Below are 19,208 nucleotides of genomic sequence, written 5' to 3' on the forward strand. Positions count from 1 at the left end.
GGGATGAGAGTAGCTCCCAAATCTGGGAAAGGTGTATAAATATTCTTGGCCATCAACCCAATTGATGTGATGTGATCTGATCTGGGGTCCATATTCAGCTTAGGAGTGAGCCTATGTGAATTGGGTTAACTTTGCAAAAGCCCTGCTTCCCTTTTCTCTCTCTCTCTCTCTCTCAAGTGTCTCCCTCTCTCTCCCTCTTTCTTTCTTTCTTTCTCTCTCTCTCCCTCAGCTTCTTTCTCCTTTCTTTTCTTCCTAACTTCTTTCTGCTCTCTGTCATATCAGTACTCACCTAGGGTTTAGGGTAATGCTGGTCATTGAACTCTTCTTTTCCTCTCTACATTTTTTTTTATGTTGTCAGTAAGTAATGACTTAACTATTGAAGTACTACCTGGACCCTTAGGCAAGACAACTGCTTTGCCACCACCAGACCTTTTCTTCTCCTCCTCCTGCTCCTCCTCCTGCTCCTCCACCTCCTCCTCCTCAGCTGGGAGTGGGTCTCCCTGTGGGAGTGGGGCTTGTGCTCTCCTTGGCCCTGGTGCCTGGTTCTCCCGCTCCAGGAGAAGCAGTTGGGTGGGTCAGCAGGCAGCCTGTGGAGCAGAGGCAGTTAGCCGGCAGCAGGCATCATGCAGGCAGGCAGGCAGGCAGGCAGGCAGGCAGGCAGGCAGGCTGTCCGTGTGTATGTGGCGTGCGTGTGGGTGCGCAGCGTGTCCCCGCATGTGTCGCTGCCAGCCTGCCTGCCTGTGCAGCGGTGTGGGCTTTGTGAGGGGTGCTGGGTGGTGATGGTGGTGGTGGCTGGGGCGGAGGCTGGGGCGGCGTGGGGTGGGTGGGGGTGGTGTGTTGGGTGCAGGTGGCCAGCGGGCACTCGTGGAGGGGTGGCAGTGTGCGGAGCCGGCCAGTGGGCATCGCTGTTGCGCCGGCGGCTGGCGGCTTGGCTTCTTGAGGCCGGCAGAAAGGGCTGTGTGCGTCTACGGCCATACCACCCTGAACACGCCCGATCTCGTCTGATCTCGGAAGCTAAGCAGGGTCGGGCCTGGTTAGTACTTGGATGGGAGACCGCCTGGGAATACCGGGTGCTGTAGGCTTTTGCTGCCTGCCTGCCTGCCTGCCTGCCTCTGCAGCGCATTGCCCAGCAGCTTGTCCTGGGCACACGACCCCTTCTTCTCTCTCGCTCTCTCTCTTTTTCATCTGTTCTGGACAAGTTGTTTTTTTGGAAAGACTTTTTTATGGATGAGAACGATAGGAGGACAGAGGGAGAACCACACATCACTCTGGCACATGTGCTGCCGGGGATCCAACTCGGGACCTCATGCTTGAGAGTCTAAAGCTTGACCACCCCACCACCTCCCGGAATCCTTTTGGAAAATCATTGTTATGTCTTGATTCATTCCCTTTGGTTGCCCTGGTTGTTTTATTGTTGGAGTTATGATGGATGTCGTTGTTGTTGGATAGGACCGAGAGAAATGGAGAGTGGAGGGGAAGACAGAGAGGGAGAGAGAAAGACAGACACCCACAGACCTGCTTCACCACTTGGGAAGCGACTCCCCTGCAGGTGGGGAGCCGGGGGCTCGAACAGGGATCCTTACGCCAGTCCTTGTGCTTTGCGCCAGGTGTGCTTAAGCTTCTCTCTCTCTGTCTCTGTCTCTCTCTGCCTCTCTCCCTCTCTCTGTCTCTCTCCCTCTCTCTCTCAAATTTATTTATTTATTTATCAAAAAGAAACATTGAGAAAACCACTGGAGAAGAGGGGTCCAACTGCACACAATTCCCACCACCAGAACTCTGTATCCCCTCCCCTCCCTTGCCCTCCCCTCCTCTGGTAGCTTTCCAATTCTTTATCCCTCTGGGAGTATGGACCCAGGGTCACTGTGGGATGCAGAAGGTGTGTGTGCGTGTGTGTGTGTGTGTGTGTGTGTGTGCGTGCGTGCGTGCGTGTGTGTGCACGCGTGTGTACGTGTGCATGTGCATGTGCGTGTGCGTGTGCATGTGCGTGTGTGGTGTGCGGGTGGGAGTTCTGGCTTCTGTAACTGCTTCCCAGCTGAACATGAGCGTTGACAGGTCGGTCCATACTGCAACCTGGCTCTCTCTTTCCCTAGCGGGGAAGGGCTCTGGGGAAGCGGAGCTCCAGGACACATGGGTGGGGTTGTCTGTCCAGGGAAGTCTGGTCAGCATCATGCTAGCATCTGGAACCTGGTGGTGCAAAATAGAGTTAACTTATAAATCCAAACCAATTGTTGACCAATGATGGGCCTAAAGAGTGGACTAGTACAGATGAAGAGTGTGGTTGCTCTCCATTTTGTAGACAGCTAGGAGGCATATTTGAGTTACATTCCAAAGGGCCTGTGGCTATACTAGTGTTTGTTTGTTTGTTTGTTTTTCAGCCTGAGCCTGAAATCTGAAATGCAGGTAGATCCTAATTATTCTCTGGGGAGGCAATGTCATGGCTGGCAGAAGGACCAGAAAGCTGGATCAGGGATGAGAGTAGCTCCCAAATCTGGGAAAGGTGTATAAATATTCTTGGCCATCAACCCAATTGATGTGATGTGATGTGATGTGATCTGATCTGGGGTCCATATTCAGCTTAGGAGTGAGCCTATGTGAATTGGGTTAACTTTGCAAAAGCCCTGCTTCCCTTTTCTCTCTCTCTCTCTCTCTCAAGTGTCTCCCTCTCTCTCCCTCTTTCTTTCTTTCTTTCTCTCTCTCTCCCTCAGCTTCTTTCTCCTTTCTTTTCTTCCTAACTTCTTTCTGCTCTCTGTCATATCAGTACTCACCTAGGGTTTAGGGTAATGCTGGTCATTGAACTCTTCTTTTCCTCTCTACATTTTTTTTTATGTTGTCAGTAAGTAATGACTTAACTATTGAAGTACTACCTGGACCCTTAGGCAAGACAACTGCTTTGCCACCACCAGACCTTTTCTTCTCCTCCTCCTGCTCCTCCTCCTGCTCCTCCACCTCCTCCTCCTCAGCTGGGAGTGGGTCTCCCTGTGGGAGTGGGGCTTGTGCTCTCCTTGGCCCTGGTGCCTGGTTCTCCCGCTCCAGGAGAAGCAGTTGGGTGGGTCAGCAGGCAGCCTGTGGAGCAGAGGCAGTTAGCCGGCAGCAGGCATCATGCAGGCAGGCAGGCAGGCAGGCAGGCAGGCAGGCAGGCAGGCTGTCCGTGTGTATGTGGCGTGCGTGTGGGTGCACAGCGTGTCCCCGCATGTGTCGCTGCCAGCCTGCCTGCCTGTGCAGCGGTGTGGGCTTTGTGAGGGGTGCCGGGTGGTGATGGTGGTGGTGGCTGGGGCGGAGGCTGGGGCGGCGTGGGGTGGGTGGGGGTGGTGTGTTGGGTGCAGGTGGCCAGCGGGCACTCGTGGAGGGGTGGCAGTGTGCGGAGCCGGCCAGTGGGCGTCGCTGTTGCGCCGGCGGCTGGCGGCTTGGCTTCTTGAGGCCGGCAGAAAGGGCTGTGTGCGTCTACGGCCATACCACCCTGAACACGCCCGATCTCGTCTGATCTCGGAAGCTAAGCAGGGTCGGGCCTGGTTAGTACTTGGATGGGAGACCGCCTGGGAATACCGGGTGCTGTAGGCTTTTGCTGCCTGCCTGCCTGCCTGCCTGCCTCTGCAGCGCATTGCCCAGCAGCTTGTCCTGGGCACACGACCCCTTCTTCTCTCTCGCTCTCTCTCTTTTTCATCTGTTCTGGACAAGTTGTTTTTTTGGAAAGACTTTTTTATGGATGAGAACGATAGGAGGACAGAGGGAGAACCACACATCACTCTGGCACATGTGCTGCCGGGGATCCAACTCGGGACCTCATGCTTGAGAGTCTAAAGCTTGACCACCCCACCACCTCCCGGAATCCTTTTGGAAAATCATTGTTATGTCTTGATTCATTCCCTTTGGTTGCCCTGGTTGTTTTATTGTTGGAGTTATGATGGATGTCGTTGTTGTTGGATAGGACCGAGAGAAATGGAGAGTGGAGGGGAAGACAGAGAGGGAGAGAGAAAGACAGACACCCACAGACCTGCTTCACCACTTGGGAAGCGACTCCCCTGCAGGTGGGGAGCCGGGGGCTCGAACAGGGATCCTTACGCCAGTCCTTGTGCTTTGCGCCAGGTGTGCTTAAGCTTCTCTCTCTCTGTCTCTGTCTCTCTCTGCCTCTCTCCCTCTCTCTGTCTCTCTCCCTCTCTCTCTCAAATTTATTTATTTATTTATTCATTTATTTATCAAAAAGAAACATTGAGAAAACCACTGGAGAAGAGGGGTCCAACTGCACACAATTCCCACCACCAGAACTCTGTATCCCCTCCCCTCCCTTGCCCTCCCCTCCTCTGGTAGCTTTCCAATTCTTTATCCCTCTGGGAGTATGGACCCAGGGTCACTGTGGGATGCAGAAGGTGTGTGTGCGTGTGTGTGCGTGTGTGTGTGCGTGCGTGCGTGCGTGCGTGTGTGTGCACGCGTGTGTACGTGTGCATGTGCATGTGCGTGTGCGTGTGCATGTGCGTGTGTGGTGTGCGGGTGGGAGTTCTGGCTTCTGTAACTGCTTCCCAGCTGAACATGAGCGTTGACAGGTCGGTCCATACTGCAACCTGGCTCTCTCTTTCCCTAGCGGGGAAGGGCTCTGGGGAAGCGGAGCTCCAGGACACATGGGTGGGGTTGTCTGTCCAGGGAAGTCTGGTCAGCATCATGCTAGCATCTGGAACCTGGTGGTGCAAAATAGAGTTAACTTATAAATGCAAACCAATTGTTGACCAATGATGGGCCTAAAGAGTGGACTAGTACAGATGAAGAGTGTGGTTGCTCTCCATTTTGTAGACAGCTAGGAGGCATATTTGAGTTACATTCCAAAGGGCCTGTGGCTATACTAGTGTTTCTTTGTTTGTTTGTTTGTTTGTTTTTCAGCCTGAGCCTGAAATCTGAAATGCAGGTAGATCCTAATTATTCTCTGGGGAGGCAATGTCATGGCTGGCAGAAGGACCAGAAAGCTGGATCAGGGATGAGAGTAGCTCCCAAATCTGGGAAAGGTGTATAAATATTCTTGGCCATCAACCCAATTGATGTGATGTGATGTGATGTGATCTGATCTGGGGTCCATATTCAGCTTAGGAGTGAGCCTATGTGAATTGGGTTAACTTTGCAAAAGCCCTGCTTCCCTTTTCTCTCTCTCTCTCTCTCTCTCTCTCTCTCTCTCTCAAGTGTCTCCCTCTCTCTCCCTCTTTCTTTCTTTCTTTCTCTCTCTCTCCCTCAGCTTCTTTCTCCTTTCTTTTCTTCCTAACTTCTTTCTGCTCTCTGTCATATCAGTACTCACCTAGGGTTTAGGGTAATGCTGGTCATTGAACTCTTCTTTTCCTCTCTACATTTTTTTTTATGTTGTCAGTAAGTAATGACTTAACTATTGAAGTACTACCTGGACCCTTAGGCAAGACAACTGCTTTGCCACCACCAGACCTTTTCTTCTCCTCCTCCTGCTCCTCCTCCTGCTCCTCCACCTCCTCCTCCTCAGCTGGGAGTGGGTCTCCCTGTGGGAGTGGGGCTTGTGCTCTCCTTGGCCCTGGTGCCTGGTTCTCCCGCTCCAGGAGAAGCAGTTGGGTGGGTCAGCAGGCAGCCTGTGGAGCAGAGGCAGTTAGCCGGCAGCAGGCATCATGCAGGCAGGCAGGCAGGCAGGCAGGCAGGCAGGCAGGCAGGCAGGCTGTCCGTGTGTATGTGGCGTGCGTGTGGGTGCGCAGCGTGTCCCCGCATGTGTCGCTGCCAGCCTGCCTGCCTGTGCAGCGGTGTGGGCTTTGTGAGGGGTGCCGGGTGGTGATGGTGGTGGTGGCTGGGGCGGAGGCTGGGGCGGCGTGGGGTGGGTGGGGGTGGTGTGTTGGGTGCAGGTGGCCAGCGGGCACTCGTGGAGGGGTGGCAGTGTGCGGAGCCGGCCAGTGGGCGTCGCTGTTGCGCCGGCGGCTGGCGGCTTGGCTTCTTGAGGCCGGCAGAAAGGGCTGTGTGCGTCTACGGCCATACCACCCTGAACACGCCCGATCTCGTCTGATCTCGGAAGCTAAGCAGGGTTGGGCCTGGTTAGTACTTGGATGGGAGACCGCCTGGGAATACCGGGTGCTGTAGGCTTTTGCTGCCTGCCTGCCTGCCTGCCTGCCTCTGCAGCGCATTGCCCAGCATCTTGTCCTGGGCACACGACCCCTTCTTCTCTCTCGCTCTCTCTCTTTTTCATCTGTTCTGGACAAGTTGTTTTTTTGGAAAGACTTTTTTATGGATGAGAACGATAGGAGGACAGAGGGAGAACCACACATCACTCTGGCACATGTGCTGCCGGGGATCCAACTCGGGACCTCATGCTTGAGAGTCTAAAGCTTGACCACCCCACCACCTCCCGGAATCCTTTTTGAAAATCATTGTTATGTCTTGATTCATTCCCTTTGGTTGCCCTGGTTGTTTTATTGTTGGAGTTATGATGGATGTCGTTGTTGTTGGATAGGACCGAGAGAAATGGAGAGTGGAGGGGAAGACAGAGAGGGAGAGAGAAAGACAGACACCCACAGACCTGCTTCACCACTTGGGAAGCGACTCCCCTGCAGGTGGGGAGCCGGGGGCTCGAACAGGGATCCTTACGCCAGTCCTTGTGCTTTGCGCCAGGTGTGCTTAAGCTTCTCTCTCTCTGTCTCTGTCTCTCTCTGCCTCTCTCCCTCTCTCTGTCTCTCTCCCTCTCTCTCTCAAATTTATTTATTTATTTATTCATTTATTTATCAAAAAGAAACATTGAGAAAACCACTGGAGAAGAGGGGTCCAACTGCACACAATTCCCACCACCAGAACTCTGTATCCCCTCCCCTCCCTTGCCCTCCCCTCCTCTGGTAGCTTTCCAATTCTTTATCCCTCTGGGAGTATGGACCCAGGGTCACTGTGGGATGCAGAAGGTGTGTGTGCGTGTGTGTGTGTGTGTGTGTGTGTGTGTGCGTGCGTGCGTGCGTGTGTGTGCACGCGTGTGTACGTGTGCATGTGCATGTGCGTGTGCGTGTGCATGTGCGTGTGTGGTGTGCGGGTGGGAGTTCTGGCTTCTGTAACTGCTTCCCAGCTGAACATGAGCGTTGACAGGTCGGTCCATACTGCAACCTGGCTCTCTCTTTCCCTAGTGGGGAAGGGCTCTGGGGAAGCGGAGCTCCAGGACACATGGGTGGGGTTGTCTGTCCAGGGAAGTCTGGTCAGCATCATGCTAGCATCTGGAACCTGGTGGTGCAAAATAGAGTTAACTTATAAATCCAAACCAATTGTTGACCAATGATGGGCCTAAAGAGTGGACTAGTACAGATGAAGAGTGTGGTTGCTCTCCATTTTGTAGACAGCTAGGAGGCATATTTGAGTTACATTCCAAAGGGCCTGTGGCTATACTAGTGTTTGTTTGTTTGTTTGTTTGTTTGTTTTTCAGCCTGAGCCTGAAATCTGAAATGCAGGTAGATCCTAATTATTCTCTGGGGAGGCAATGTCATGGCTGGCAGAAGGACCAGAAAGCTGGATCAGGGATGAGAGTAGCTCCCAAATCTGGGAAAGGTGTATAAATATTCTTGGCCATCAACCCAATTGATGTGATGTGATCTGATCTGGGGTCCATATTCAGCTTAGGAGTGAGCCTATGTGAATTGGGTTAACTTTGCAAAAGCCCTGCTTCCCTTTTCTCTCTCTCTCTCTCTCTCAAGTGTCTCCCTCTCTCTCCCTCTTTCTTTCTTTCTTTCTTTCTCTCTCCCTCAGCTTCTTTCTCCTTTCTTTTCTTCCTAACTTCTTTCTGCTCTCTGTCATATCAGTACTCACCTAGGGTTTAGGGTAATGCTGGTCATTGAACTCTTCTTTTCCTCTCTACATTTTTTTTTATGTTGTCAGTAAGTAATGACTTAACTATTGAAGTACTACCTGGACCCTTAGGCAAGACAACTGCTTTGCCACCACCAGACCTTTTCTTCTCCTCCTCCTGCTCCTCCTCCTGCTCCTCCACCTCCTCCTCCTCAGCTGGGAGTGGGTCTCCCTGTGGGAGTGGGGCTTGTGCTCTCCTTGGCCCTGGTGCCTGGTTCTCCCGCTCCAGGAGAAGCAGTTGGGTGGGTCAGCAGGCAGCCTGTGGAGCAGAGGCAGTTAGCCGGCAGCAGGCATCATGCAGGCAGGCAGGCAGGCAGGCAGGCAGGCAGGCAGGCAGGCAGGCTGTCCGTGTGTATGTGGCGTGCGTGTGGGTGCGCAGCGTGTCCCCGCATGTGTCGCTGCCAGCCTGCCTGCCTGTGCAGCGGTGTGGGCTTTGTGAGGGGTGCTGGGTGGTGATGGTGGTGGTGGCTGGGGCGGAGGCTGGGGCGGCGTGGGGTGGGTGGGGGTGGTGTGTTGGGTGCAGGTGGCCAGCGGGCACTCGTGGAGGGGTGGCAGTGTGCGGAGCCGGCCAGTGGGCATCGCTGTTGCGCCGGCGGCTGGCGGCTTGGCTTCTTGAGGCCGGCAGAAAGGGCTGTGTGCGTCTACGGCCATACCACCCTGAACACGCCCGATCTCGTCTGATCTCGGAAGCTAAGCAGGGTCGGGCCTGGTTAGTACTTGGATGGGAGACCGCCTGGGAATACCGGGTGCTGTAGGCTTTTGCTGCCTGCCTGCCTGCCTGCCTGCCTCTGCAGCGCATTGCCCAGCAGCTTGTCCTGGGCACACGACCCCTTCTTCTCTCTCGCTCTCTCTCTTTTTCATCTGTTCTGGACAAGTTGTTTTTTTGGAAAGACTTTTTTATGGATGAGAACGATAGGAGGACAGAGGGAGAACCACACATCACTCTGGCACATGTGCTGCCGGGGATCCAACTCGGGACCTCATGCTTGAGAGTCTAAAGCTTGACCACCCCACCACCTCCCGGAATCCTTTTGGAAAATCATTGTTATGTCTTGATTCATTCCCTTTGGTTGCCCTGGTTGTTTTATTGTTGGAGTTATGATGGATGTCGTTGTTGTTGGATAGGACCGAGAGAAATGGAGAGTGGAGGGGAAGACAGAGAGGGAGAGAGAAAGACAGACACCCACAGACCTGCTTCACCACTTGGGAAGCGACTCCCCTGCAGGTGGGGAGCCGGGGGCTCGAACAGGGATCCTTACGCCAGTCCTTGTGCTTTGCGCCAGGTGTGCTTAAGCTTCTCTCTCTCTGTCTCTGTCTCTCTCTGCCTCTCTCCCTCTCTCTGTCTCTCTCCCTCTCTCTCTCAAATTTATTTATTTATTTATCAAAAAGAAACATTGAGAAAACCACTGGAGAAGAGGGGTCCAACTGCACACAATTCCCACCACCAGAACTCTGTATCCCCTCCCCTCCCTTGCCCTCCCCTCCTCTGGTAGCTTTCCAATTCTTTATCCCTCTGGGAGTATGGACCCAGGGTCACTGTGGGATGCAGAAGGTGTGTGTGCGTGTGTGTGTGTGTGTGTGTGTGTGTGCGTGCGTGCGTGCGTGTGTGTGCACGCGTGTGTACGTGTGCATGTGCATGTGCGTGTGCGTGTGCATGTGCGTGTGTGGTGTGCGGGTGGGAGTTCTGGCTTCTGTAACTGCTTCCCAGCTGAACATGAGCGTTGACAGGTCGGTCCATACTGCAACCTGGCTCTCTCTTTCCCTAGCGGGGAAGGGCTCTGGGGAAGCGGAGCTCCAGGACACATGGGTGGGGTTGTCTGTCCAGGGAAGTCTGGTCAGCATCATGCTAGCATCTGGAACCTGGTGGTGCAAAATAGAGTTAACTTATAAATCCAAACCAATTGTTGACCAATGATGGGCCTAAAGAGTGGACTAGTACAGATGAAGAGTGTGGTTGCTCTCCATTTTGTAGACAGCTAGGAGGCATATTTGAGTTACATTCCAAAGGGCCTGTGGCTATACTAGTGTTTGTTTGTTTGTTTGTTTTTCAGCCTGAGCCTGAAATCTGAAATGCAGGTAGATCCTAATTATTCTCTGGGGAGGCAATGTCATGGCTGGCAGAAGGACCAGAAAGCTGGATCAGGGATGAGAGTAGCTCCCAAATCTGGGAAAGGTGTATAAATATTCTTGGCCATCAACCCAATTGATGTGATGTGATGTGATGTGATCTGATCTGGGGTCCATATTCAGCTTAGGAGTGAGCCTATGTGAATTGGGTTAACTTTGCAAAAGCCCTGCTTCCCTTTTCTCTCTCTCTCTCTCTCTCTCTCTCTCTCTCTCTCAAGTGTCTCCCTCTCTCTCCCTCTTTCTTTCTTTCTTTCTCTCTCTCTCCCTCAGCTTCTTTCTCCTTTCTTTTCTTCCTAACTTCTTTCTGCTCTCTGTCATATCAGTACTCACCTAGGGTTTAGGGTAATGCTGGTCATTGAACTCTTCTTTTCCTCTCTACATTTTTTTTTATGTTGTCAGTAAGTAATGACTTAACTATTGAAGTACTACCTGGACCCTTAGGCAAGACAACTGCTTTGCCACCACCAGACCTTTTCTTCTCCTCCTCCTGCTCCTCCTCCTGCTCCTCCACCTCCTCCTCCTCAGCTGGGAGTGGGTCTCCCTGTGGGAGTGGGGCTTGTGCTCTCCTTGGCCCTGGTGCCTGGTTCTCCCGCTCCAGGAGAAGCAGTTGGGTGGGTCAGCAGGCAGCCTGTGGAGCAGAGGCAGTTAGCCGGCAGCAGGCATCATGCAGGCAGGCAGGCAGGCAGGCAGGCAGGCAGGCAGGCAGGCAGGCTGTCCGTGTGTATGTGGCGTGCGTGTGGGTGCACAGCGTGTCCCCGCATGTGTCGCTGCCAGCCTGCCTGCCTGTGCAGCGGTGTGGGCTTTGTGAGGGGTGCCGGGTGGTGATGGTGGTGGTGGCTGGGGCGGAGGCTGGGGCGGCGTGGGGTGGGTGGGGGTGGTGTGTTGGGTGCAGGTGGCCAGCGGGCACTCGTGGAGGGGTGGCAGTGTGCGGAGCCGGCCAGTGGGCGTCGCTGTTGCGCCGGCGGCTGGCGGCTTGGCTTCTTGAGGCCGGCAGAAAGGGCTGTGTGCGTCTACGGCCATACCACCCTGAACACGCCCGATCTCGTCTGATCTCGGAAGCTAAGCAGGGTCGGGCCTGGTTAGTACTTGGATGGGAGACCGCCTGGGAATACCGGGTGCTGTAGGCTTTTGCTGCCTGCCTGCCTGCCTGCCTGCCTCTGCAGCGCATTGCCCAGCAGCTTGTCCTGGGCACACGACCCCTTCTTCTCTCTCGCTCTCTCTCTTTTTCATCTGTTCTGGACAAGTTGTTTTTTTGGAAAGACTTTTTTATGGATGAGAACGATAGGAGGACAGAGGGAGAACCACACATCACTCTGGCACATGTGCTGCCGGGGATCCAACTCGGGACCTCATGCTTGAGAGTCTAAAGCTTGACCACCCCACCACCTCCCGGAATCCTTTTGGAAAATCATTGTTATGTCTTGATTCATTCCCTTTGGTTGCCCTGGTTGTTTTATTGTTGGAGTTATGATGGATGTCGTTGTTGTTGGATAGGACCGAGAGAAATGGAGAGTGGAGGGGAAGACAGAGAGGGAGAGAGAAAGACAGACACCCACAGACCTGCTTCACCACTTGGGAAGCGACTCCCCTGCAGGTGGGGAGCCGGGGGCTCGAACAGGGATCCTTACGCCAGTCCTTGTGCTTTGCGCCAGGTGTGCTTAAGCTTCTCTCTCTCTGTCTCTGTCTCTCTCTGCCTCTCTCCCTCTCTCTGTCTCTCTCCCTCTCTCTCTCAAATTTATTTATTTATTTATTCATTTATTTATCAAAAAGAAACATTGAGAAAACCACTGGAGAAGAGGGGTCCAACTGCACACAATTCCCACCACCAGAACTCTGTATCCCCTCCCCTCCCTTGCCCTCCCCTCCTCTGGTAGCTTTCCAATTCTTTATCCCTCTGGGAGTATGGACCCAGGGTCACTGTGGGATGCAGAAGGTGTGTGTGCGTGTGTGTGCGTGTGTGTGTGCGTGCGTGCGTGCGTGCGTGTGTGTGCACGCGTGTGTACGTGTGCATGTGCATGTGCGTGTGCGTGTGCATGTGCGTGTGTGGTGTGCGGGTGGGAGTTCTGGCTTCTGTAACTGCTTCCCAGCTGAACATGAGCGTTGACAGGTCGGTCCATACTGCAACCTGGCTCTCTCTTTCCCTAGCGGGGAAGGGCTCTGGGGAAGCGGAGCTCCAGGACACATGGGTGGGGTTGTCTGTCCAGGGAAGTCTGGTCAGCATCATGCTAGCATCTGGAACCTGGTGGTGCAAAATAGAGTTAACTCATAAATGCAAACCAATTGTTGACCAATGATGGGCCTAAAGAGTGGACTAGTACAGATGAAGAGTGTGGTTGCTCTCCATTTTGTAGACAGCTAGGAGGCATATTTGAGTTACATTCCAAAGGGCCTGTGGCTATACTAGTGTTTCTTTGTTTGTTTGTTTGTTTGTTTTTCAGCCTGAGCCTGAAATCTGAAATGCAGGTAGATCCTAATTATTCTCTGGGGAGGCAATGTCATGGCTGGCAGAAGGACCAGAAAGCTGGATCAGGGATGAGAGTAGCTCCCAAATCTGGGAAAGGTGTATAAATATTCTTGGCCATCAACCCAATTGATGTGATGTGATGTGATGTGATCTGATCTGGGGTCCATATTCAGCTTAGGAGTGAGCCTATGTGAATTGGGTTAACTTTGCAAAAGCCCTGCTTCCCTTTTCTCTCTCTCTCTCTCTCTCTCTCTCTCTCTCAAGTGTCTCCCTCTCTCTCCCTCTTTCTTTCTTTCTTTCTCTCTCTCTCCCTCAGCTTCTTTCTCCTTTCTTTTCTTCCTAACTTCTTTCTGCTCTCTGTCATATCAGTACTCACCTAGGGTTTAGGGTAATGCTGGTCATTGAACTCTTCTTTTCCTCTCTACATTTTTTTTTATGTTGTCAGTAAGTAATGACTTAACTATTGAAGTACTACCTGGACCCTTAGGCAAGACAACTGCTTTGCCACCACCAGACCTTTTCTTCTCCTCCTCCTGCTCCTCCTCCTGCTCCTCCACCTCCTCCTCCTCAGCTGGGAGTGGGTCTCCCTGTGGGAGTGGGGCTTGTGCTCTCCTTGGCCCTGGTGCCTGGTTCTCCCGCTCCAGGAGAAGCAGTTGGGTGGGTCAGCAGGCAGCCTGTGGAGCAGAGGCAGTTAGCCGGCAGCAGGCATCATGCAGGCAGGCAGGCAGGCAGGCAGGCAGGCAGGCAGGCAGGCTGTCCGTGTGTATGTGGCGTGCGTGTGGGTGCGCAGCGTGTCCCCGCATGTGTCGCTGCCAGCCTGCCTGCCTGTGCAGCGGTGTGGGCTTTGTGAGGGGTGCCGGGTGGTGATGGTGGTGGTGGCTGGGGCGGAGGCTGGGGCGGCGTGGGGTGGGTGGGGGTGGTGTGTTGGGTGCAGGTGGCCAGCGGGCACTCGTGGAGGGGTGGCAGTGTGCGGAGCCGGCCAGTGGGCGTCGCTGTTGCGCCGGCGGCTGGCGGCTTGGCTTCTTGAGGCCGGCAGAAAGGGCTGTGTGCGTCTACGGCCATACCACCCTGAACACGCCCGATCTCGTCTGATCTCGGAAGCTAAGCAGGGTTGGGCCTGGTTAGTACTTGGATGGGAGACCGCCTGGGAATACCGGGTGCTGTAGGCTTTTGCTGCCTGCCTGCCTGCCTGCCTGCCTCTGCAGCGCATTGCCCAGCATCTTGTCCTGGGCACACGACCCCTTCTTCTCTCTCGCTCTCTCTCTTTTTCATCTGTTCTGGACAAGTTGTTTTTTTGGAAAGACTTTTTTATGGATGAGAACGATAGGAGGACAGAGGGAGAACCACACATCACTCTGGCACATGTGCTGCCGGGGATCCAACTCGGGACCTCATGCTTGAGAGTCTAAAGCTTGACCACCCCACCACCTCCCGGAATCCTTTTTGAAAATCATTGTTATGTCTTGATTCATTCCCTTTGGTTGCCCTGGTTGTTTTATTGTTGGAGTTATGATGGATGTCGTTGTTGTTGGATAGGACCGAGAGAAATGGAGAGTGGAGGGGAAGACAGAGAGGGAGAGAGAAAGACAGACACCCACAGACCTGCTTCACCACTTGGGAAGCGACTCCCCTGCAGGTGGGGAGCCGGGGGCTCGAACAGGGATCCTTACGCCAGTCCTTGTGCTTTGCGCCAGGTGTGCTTAAGCTTCTCTCTCTCTGTCTCTGTCTCTCTCTGCCTCTCTCCCTCTCTCTGTCTCTCTCCCTCTCTCTCTCAAATTTATTTATTTATTTATTCATTTATTTATCAAAAAGAAACATTGAGAAAACCACTGGAGAAGAGGGGTCCAACTGCACACAATTCCCACCACCAGAACTCTGTATCCCCTCCCCTCCCTTGCCCTCCCCTCCTCTGGTAGCTTTCCAATTCTTTATCCCTCTGGGAGTATGGACCCAGGGTCACTGTGGGATGCAGAAGGTGTGTGTGCGTGTGTGTGTGTGTGTGTGTGTGTGTGTGCGTGCGTGCGTGCGTGTGTGTGCACGCGTGTGTACGTGTGCATGTGCATGTGCGTGTGCGTGTGCATGTGCGTGTGTGGTGTGCGGGTGGGAGTTCTGGCTTCTGTAACTGCTTCCCAGCTGAACATGAGCGTTGACAGGTCGGTCCATACTGCAACCTGGCTCTCTCTTTCCCTAGTGGGGAAGGGCTCTGGGGAAGCGGAGCTCCAGGACACATGGGTGGGGTTGTCTGTCCAGGGAAGTCTGGTCAGCATCATGCTAGCATCTGGAACCTGGTGGTGCAAAATAGAGTTAACTTATAAATCCAAACCAATTGTTGACCAATGATGGGCCTAAAGAGTGGACTAGTACAGATGAAGAGTGTGGTTGCTCTCCATTTTGTAGACAGCTAGGAGGCATATTTGAGTTACATTCCAAAGGGCCTGTGGCTATACTAGTGTTTGTTTGTTTGTTTGTTTGTTTGTTTTTCAGCCTGAGCCTGAAATCTGAAATGCAGGTAGATCCTAATTATTCTCTGGGGAGGCAATGTCATGGCTGGCAGAAGGACCAGAAAGCTGGATCAGGGATGAGAGTAGCTCCCAAATCTGGGAAAGGTGTATAAATATTCTTGGCCATCAACCCAATTGATGTGATGTGATCTGATCTGGGGTCCATATTCAGCTTAGGAGTGAGCCTATGTGAATTGGGTTAACTTTGCAAAAGCCCTGCTTCCCTTTTCTCTCTCTCTCTCTCTCTCAAGTGTCTCCCTCTCTCTCCCTCTTTCTTTCTTTCTTTCTTTCTCTCTCCCTCAGCTTCTTTCTCCTTTCTTTTCTTCCTAACTTCTTTCTGCTCTCTGTCATATCAGTACTCACCTAGGGTTTAGGGTAATGCTGGTCATTGAACTCTTCTTTTCCTCTCTACATTTTTTTTATGTTGTCAGTAAGTAATGACTTAACTATTGAAGTACTACCTGGACCCTTAGGCAAGACAACTGCTTTGCCACCACCAGACCTTTTCTTCTCCTCCTCCTGCTCCTCCTCCTGCTCCTACACCTCCTCCTCCTCAGCTGGGAGTGGGTCTCCCTGTGGGAGTGGGGCTTGTGCTCTCCTTGGCCCTGGTGCCTGGTTCTCCCGCTCCAGGAGAAGCAGTTGGGTGGGTCAGCAGGCAGCCTGTGGAGCAGAGGCAGTTAGCCGGCAGCAGGCATCATGCAGGCAGGCAGGCAGGCAGGCAGGCAGGCAGGCTGTCCGTGTGTATGTGGCGTGCGTGTGGGTGCGCAGCGTGTCCCCGCATGTGTCGCTGCCAGCCTGCCTGCCTGTGCAGCGGTGTGGGCTTTGTGAGGGGTGCCGGGTGGTGATGGTGGTGGTGGCTGGGGCGGAGGCTGGGGCGGCGTGGGGTGGGTGGGGGTGGTGTGTTGGGTGCAGGTGGCCAGCGGGCACTCGTGGAGGGGTGGCAGTGTGCGGAGCCGGCCAGTGGGCGTCGCTGTTGCGCCGGCGGCTGGCGGCTTGGCTTCTTGAGGCCGGCAGAAAGGGCTGTGTGCGTCTACGGCCATACCACCCTGAACACGCCCGATGTCGTCTGATCTCGGAAGCTAAGCAGGGTCGGGCCTGGTTAGTACTTGGATGGGAGACCGCCTGGGAATACCGGGTGCTGTAGGCTTTTGCTGCCTGCCTGCCTGCCTGCCTGCCTGCCTCTGCAGCGCATTGCCCAGCATCTTGTCCTGGGCACACGACCCCTTCTTCTCTCTCGCTCTCTCTCTTTTTCATCTGTTCTGGACAAGTTGTTTTTTTGGAAAGACTTTTTTATGGATGAGAACGATAGGAGGACAGAGGGAGAACCACACATCACTCTGGCACATGTGCTGCCGGGGATCCAACTCGGGACCTCATGCTTGAGAGTCTAAAGCTTGACCACCCCACCACCTCCCGGAATCCTTTTTGAAAATCATTGTTATGTCTTGATTCATTCCCTTTGGTTGCCCTGGTTGTTTTATTGTTGGAGTTATGATGGATGTCGTTGTTGTTGGATAGGACCGAGAGAAATGGAGAGTGGAGGGGAAGACAGAGAGGGAGAGAGAAAGACAGACACCCACAGACCTGCTTCACCACTTGGGAAGCGACTCCCCTGCAGGTGGGGAGCCGGGGGCTCGAACAGGGATCCTTACGCCAGTCCTTGTGCTTTGCGCCAGGTGTGCTTAAGCTTCTCTCTCTCTGTCTCTGTCTCTCTCTGCCTCTCTCCCTCTCTCTGTCTCTCTCCCTCTCTCTCTCAAATTTATTTATTTATTTATTTATTTATTTATCAAAAAGAAACATTGAGAAAACCACTGGAGAAGAGGGGTCCAACTGCACACAATTCCCACCACCAGAACTCTGTATCCCCTCCCCTCCCTTGCCCTCCCCTCCTCTGGTAGCTTTCCAATTCTTTATCCCTCTGGGAGTATGGACCCAGGGTCACTGTGGGATGCAGAAGGTGTGTGTGCGTGTGTGTGTGTGTGTGTGTGTGCGCGTGCGTGCGTGCGTGTGTGTGCACGCGTGTGTACGTGTGCATGTGCGTGTGCGTGTGCGTGTGCATGTGCGTGTGTGGTGTGCGGGTGGGAGTTCTGGCTTCTGTAACTGCTTCCCAGCTGAACATGAGCGTTGACAGGTCGGTCCATACTGCAACCTGGCTCTCTCTTTCCCTAGCGGGGAAGGGCTCTGGGGAAGCGGAGCTCCAGGACACATGGGTGGGGTTGTCTGTCCAGGGAAGTCTGGTCAGCATCATGCTAGCATCTGGAACCTGGTGGTGCAAAATAGAGTTAACTTATAAATCCAAACCAATTGTTGACCAATGATGGGCCTAAAGAGTGGACTAGTACAGATGAAGAGTGTGGTTGCTCTCCATTTTGTAGACAGCTAGGAGGCATATTTGAGTTACATTCCAAAGGGCCTGTGGCTATACTAGTGTTTCTTTGTTTGTTTGTTTGTTTTTCAGCCTGAGCCTGAAATCTGAAATGCAGGTAGATCCTAATTATTCTCTGGGGAGGCAATGTCATGGCTGGCAGAAGGACCAGAAAGCTGGATCAGGGATGAGAGTAGCTCCCAAATCTGGGAAAGGTGTATAAATATTCTTGGCCATCAACCCAATTGATGTGATGTGATGTGATCTGATCTGGGGTCCATATTCAGCTTAGGAGTGAGCCTATGTGAATTGGGTTAACTTTGCAAAAGCCCTGCTTCCCTTTTCTCTCTCTCTCTCTCAAGTGTCTCCCTCTCTCTCCCTCTTTCTTTCTTTCTTTCTCTCTCTCTCCCTCAGCTTCTTTCTCCTTTCTTTTCTTCCTAACTTCTTTCTGCTCTCTGTCATATCAGTACTCACCTAGGGTTTAGGGTAATGCTGGTCATTGAACTCTTCTTTTCCTCTCTACATTTTTTTTTATGTTGTCAGTAAGTAATGACTTAACTATTGAAGTACTACCTGGACCCTTAGGCAAGACAACTGCTTTGCCACCACCAGACCTTTTCTTCTCCTCCTCCTGCTCCTACACCTCCTCCTCCTCAGCTGGGAGTGGGTCTCCCTGTGGGAGTGGGGCTTGTGCTCTCCTTGGCCCTGGTGCCTGGTTCTCCCGCTCCAGGAGAAGCAGTTGGGTGGGTCAGCAGGCAGCCTGTGGAGCAGAGGCAGTTAGCCGGCAGCAGGCATCATGCAGGCAGGCAGGCAGGCAGGCAGGCAGGCAGGCAGGCTGTCCGTGTGTATGTGGCGTGCGTGTGGGTGCGCAGCGTGTCCCCGCATGTGTCGCTGCCAGCCTGCCTGCCTGTGCAGCGGTGTGGGCTTTGTGAGGGGTGCCGGGTGGTGATGGTGGTGGTGGCTGGGGCGGAGGCTGGGGCGGCGTGGGGTGGGTGGGGGTGGTGTGTTGGGTGCAGGTGGCCAGCGGGCACTCGTGGAGGGGTGGCAGTGTGCGGAGCCGGCCAGTGGGCGTCGCTGTTGCGCCGGCGGCTGGCGGCTTGGCTTCTTGAGGCCGGCAGAAAGGGCTGTGTGCGTCTACGGCCATACCACCCTGAACACGCCCGATCTCGTCTGATCTCGGAAGCTAAGCAGGGTCGGGCCTGGTTAGCACTTGGATGGGAGACCGCCTGGGAATACCGGGTGCTGTAGGCTTTTGCTGCCTGCCTGCCTGCCTGCCTGCCTCTGCAGCGCATTGCCCAGCAGCTTGTCCTGGGCACACGACCCCTTCTTCTCTCTCGCTCTCTCTCTTTTTCATCTGTTCTGGACAAGTTGTTTTTTTGGAAAGACTTTTTTATGGATGAGAACGATAGGAGGACAGAGGGAGAACCACACATCACTCTGGCACATGTGCTGCCGGGGATCCAACTCGGGACCTCATGCTTGAGAGTCTAAAGCTTGACCACCCCACCACCTCCCGGAATCCTTTTTGAAAATCATTGTTATGTCTTGATTCATTCCCTTTGGTTGCCCTGGTTGTTTTATTGTTGGAGTTATGATGGATGTCGTTGTTGTTGGATAGGACCGAGAGAAATGGAGAGTGGAGGGGAAGACAGAGAGGGAGAGAGAAAGACAGACACCCACAGACCTGCTTCACCACTTGGGAAGCGACTCCCCTGCAGGTGGGGAGCCGGGGGCTCGAACAGGGATCCTTACGCCAGTCCTTGTGCTTTGCGCCAGGTGTGCTTAAGCTTCTCTCTCTCTGTCTCTGTCTCTCTCTGCCTCTCTCCCTCTCTCTGTCTCTCTCCCTCTCTCTCTCAAATTTATTTATTTATTTATTCATTTATTTATCAAAAAGAAACATTGAGAAAACCACTGGAGAAGAGGGGTCCAACTGCACACAATTCCC

General features: G+C 53.6%; 8 non-coding genes across 8 annotated transcripts; all 8 read left to right on the top strand.

Moving 5' to 3' along the window:
* Positions 1-963: 963 nt before the first annotated feature.
* LOC132534391 (5S ribosomal RNA) lies at positions 964-1,082 on the top strand. Its single transcript, XR_009546114.1, has one exon. It is a non-coding gene; the product is annotated as a 5S ribosomal RNA (ribosomal RNA).
* Positions 1,083-3,439: 2,357 nt separating this feature from the next.
* Positions 3,440-3,558, top strand: LOC132534393 (5S ribosomal RNA). The gene has a single exon (XR_009546116.1). It is a non-coding gene; the product is annotated as a 5S ribosomal RNA (ribosomal RNA).
* A 2,395-nt stretch (positions 3,559-5,953) lies between these two features.
* LOC132534363 (5S ribosomal RNA) lies at positions 5,954-6,072 on the top strand. The gene has a single exon (XR_009546085.1). It is a non-coding gene; the product is annotated as a 5S ribosomal RNA (ribosomal RNA).
* Positions 6,073-8,445: 2,373 nt separating this feature from the next.
* On the top strand, positions 8,446-8,564 carry LOC132534394 (5S ribosomal RNA). The gene has a single exon (XR_009546118.1). It is a non-coding gene; the product is annotated as a 5S ribosomal RNA (ribosomal RNA).
* A 2,377-nt stretch (positions 8,565-10,941) lies between these two features.
* Positions 10,942-11,060, top strand: LOC132534395 (5S ribosomal RNA). Its single transcript, XR_009546119.1, has one exon. It is a non-coding gene; the product is annotated as a 5S ribosomal RNA (ribosomal RNA).
* A 2,387-nt stretch (positions 11,061-13,447) lies between these two features.
* Positions 13,448-13,566, top strand: LOC132534448 (5S ribosomal RNA). The gene has a single exon (XR_009546173.1). It is a non-coding gene; the product is annotated as a 5S ribosomal RNA (ribosomal RNA).
* Positions 13,567-15,926: 2,360 nt separating this feature from the next.
* Positions 15,927-16,045, top strand: LOC132534437 (5S ribosomal RNA). Its single transcript, XR_009546164.1, has one exon. It is a non-coding gene; the product is annotated as a 5S ribosomal RNA (ribosomal RNA).
* Positions 16,046-18,395: 2,350 nt separating this feature from the next.
* On the top strand, positions 18,396-18,514 carry LOC132534433 (5S ribosomal RNA). Its single transcript, XR_009546160.1, has one exon. It is a non-coding gene; the product is annotated as a 5S ribosomal RNA (ribosomal RNA).
* Positions 18,515-19,208: the final 694 nt, after the last annotated feature.

The sequence above is a fragment of the Erinaceus europaeus genome, chromosome 18 (assembly GCF_950295315.1).
Source record: "Erinaceus europaeus chromosome 18, mEriEur2.1, whole genome shotgun sequence".
NCBI lineage: Eukaryota > Metazoa > Chordata > Mammalia > Eulipotyphla > Erinaceidae > Erinaceus > Erinaceus europaeus.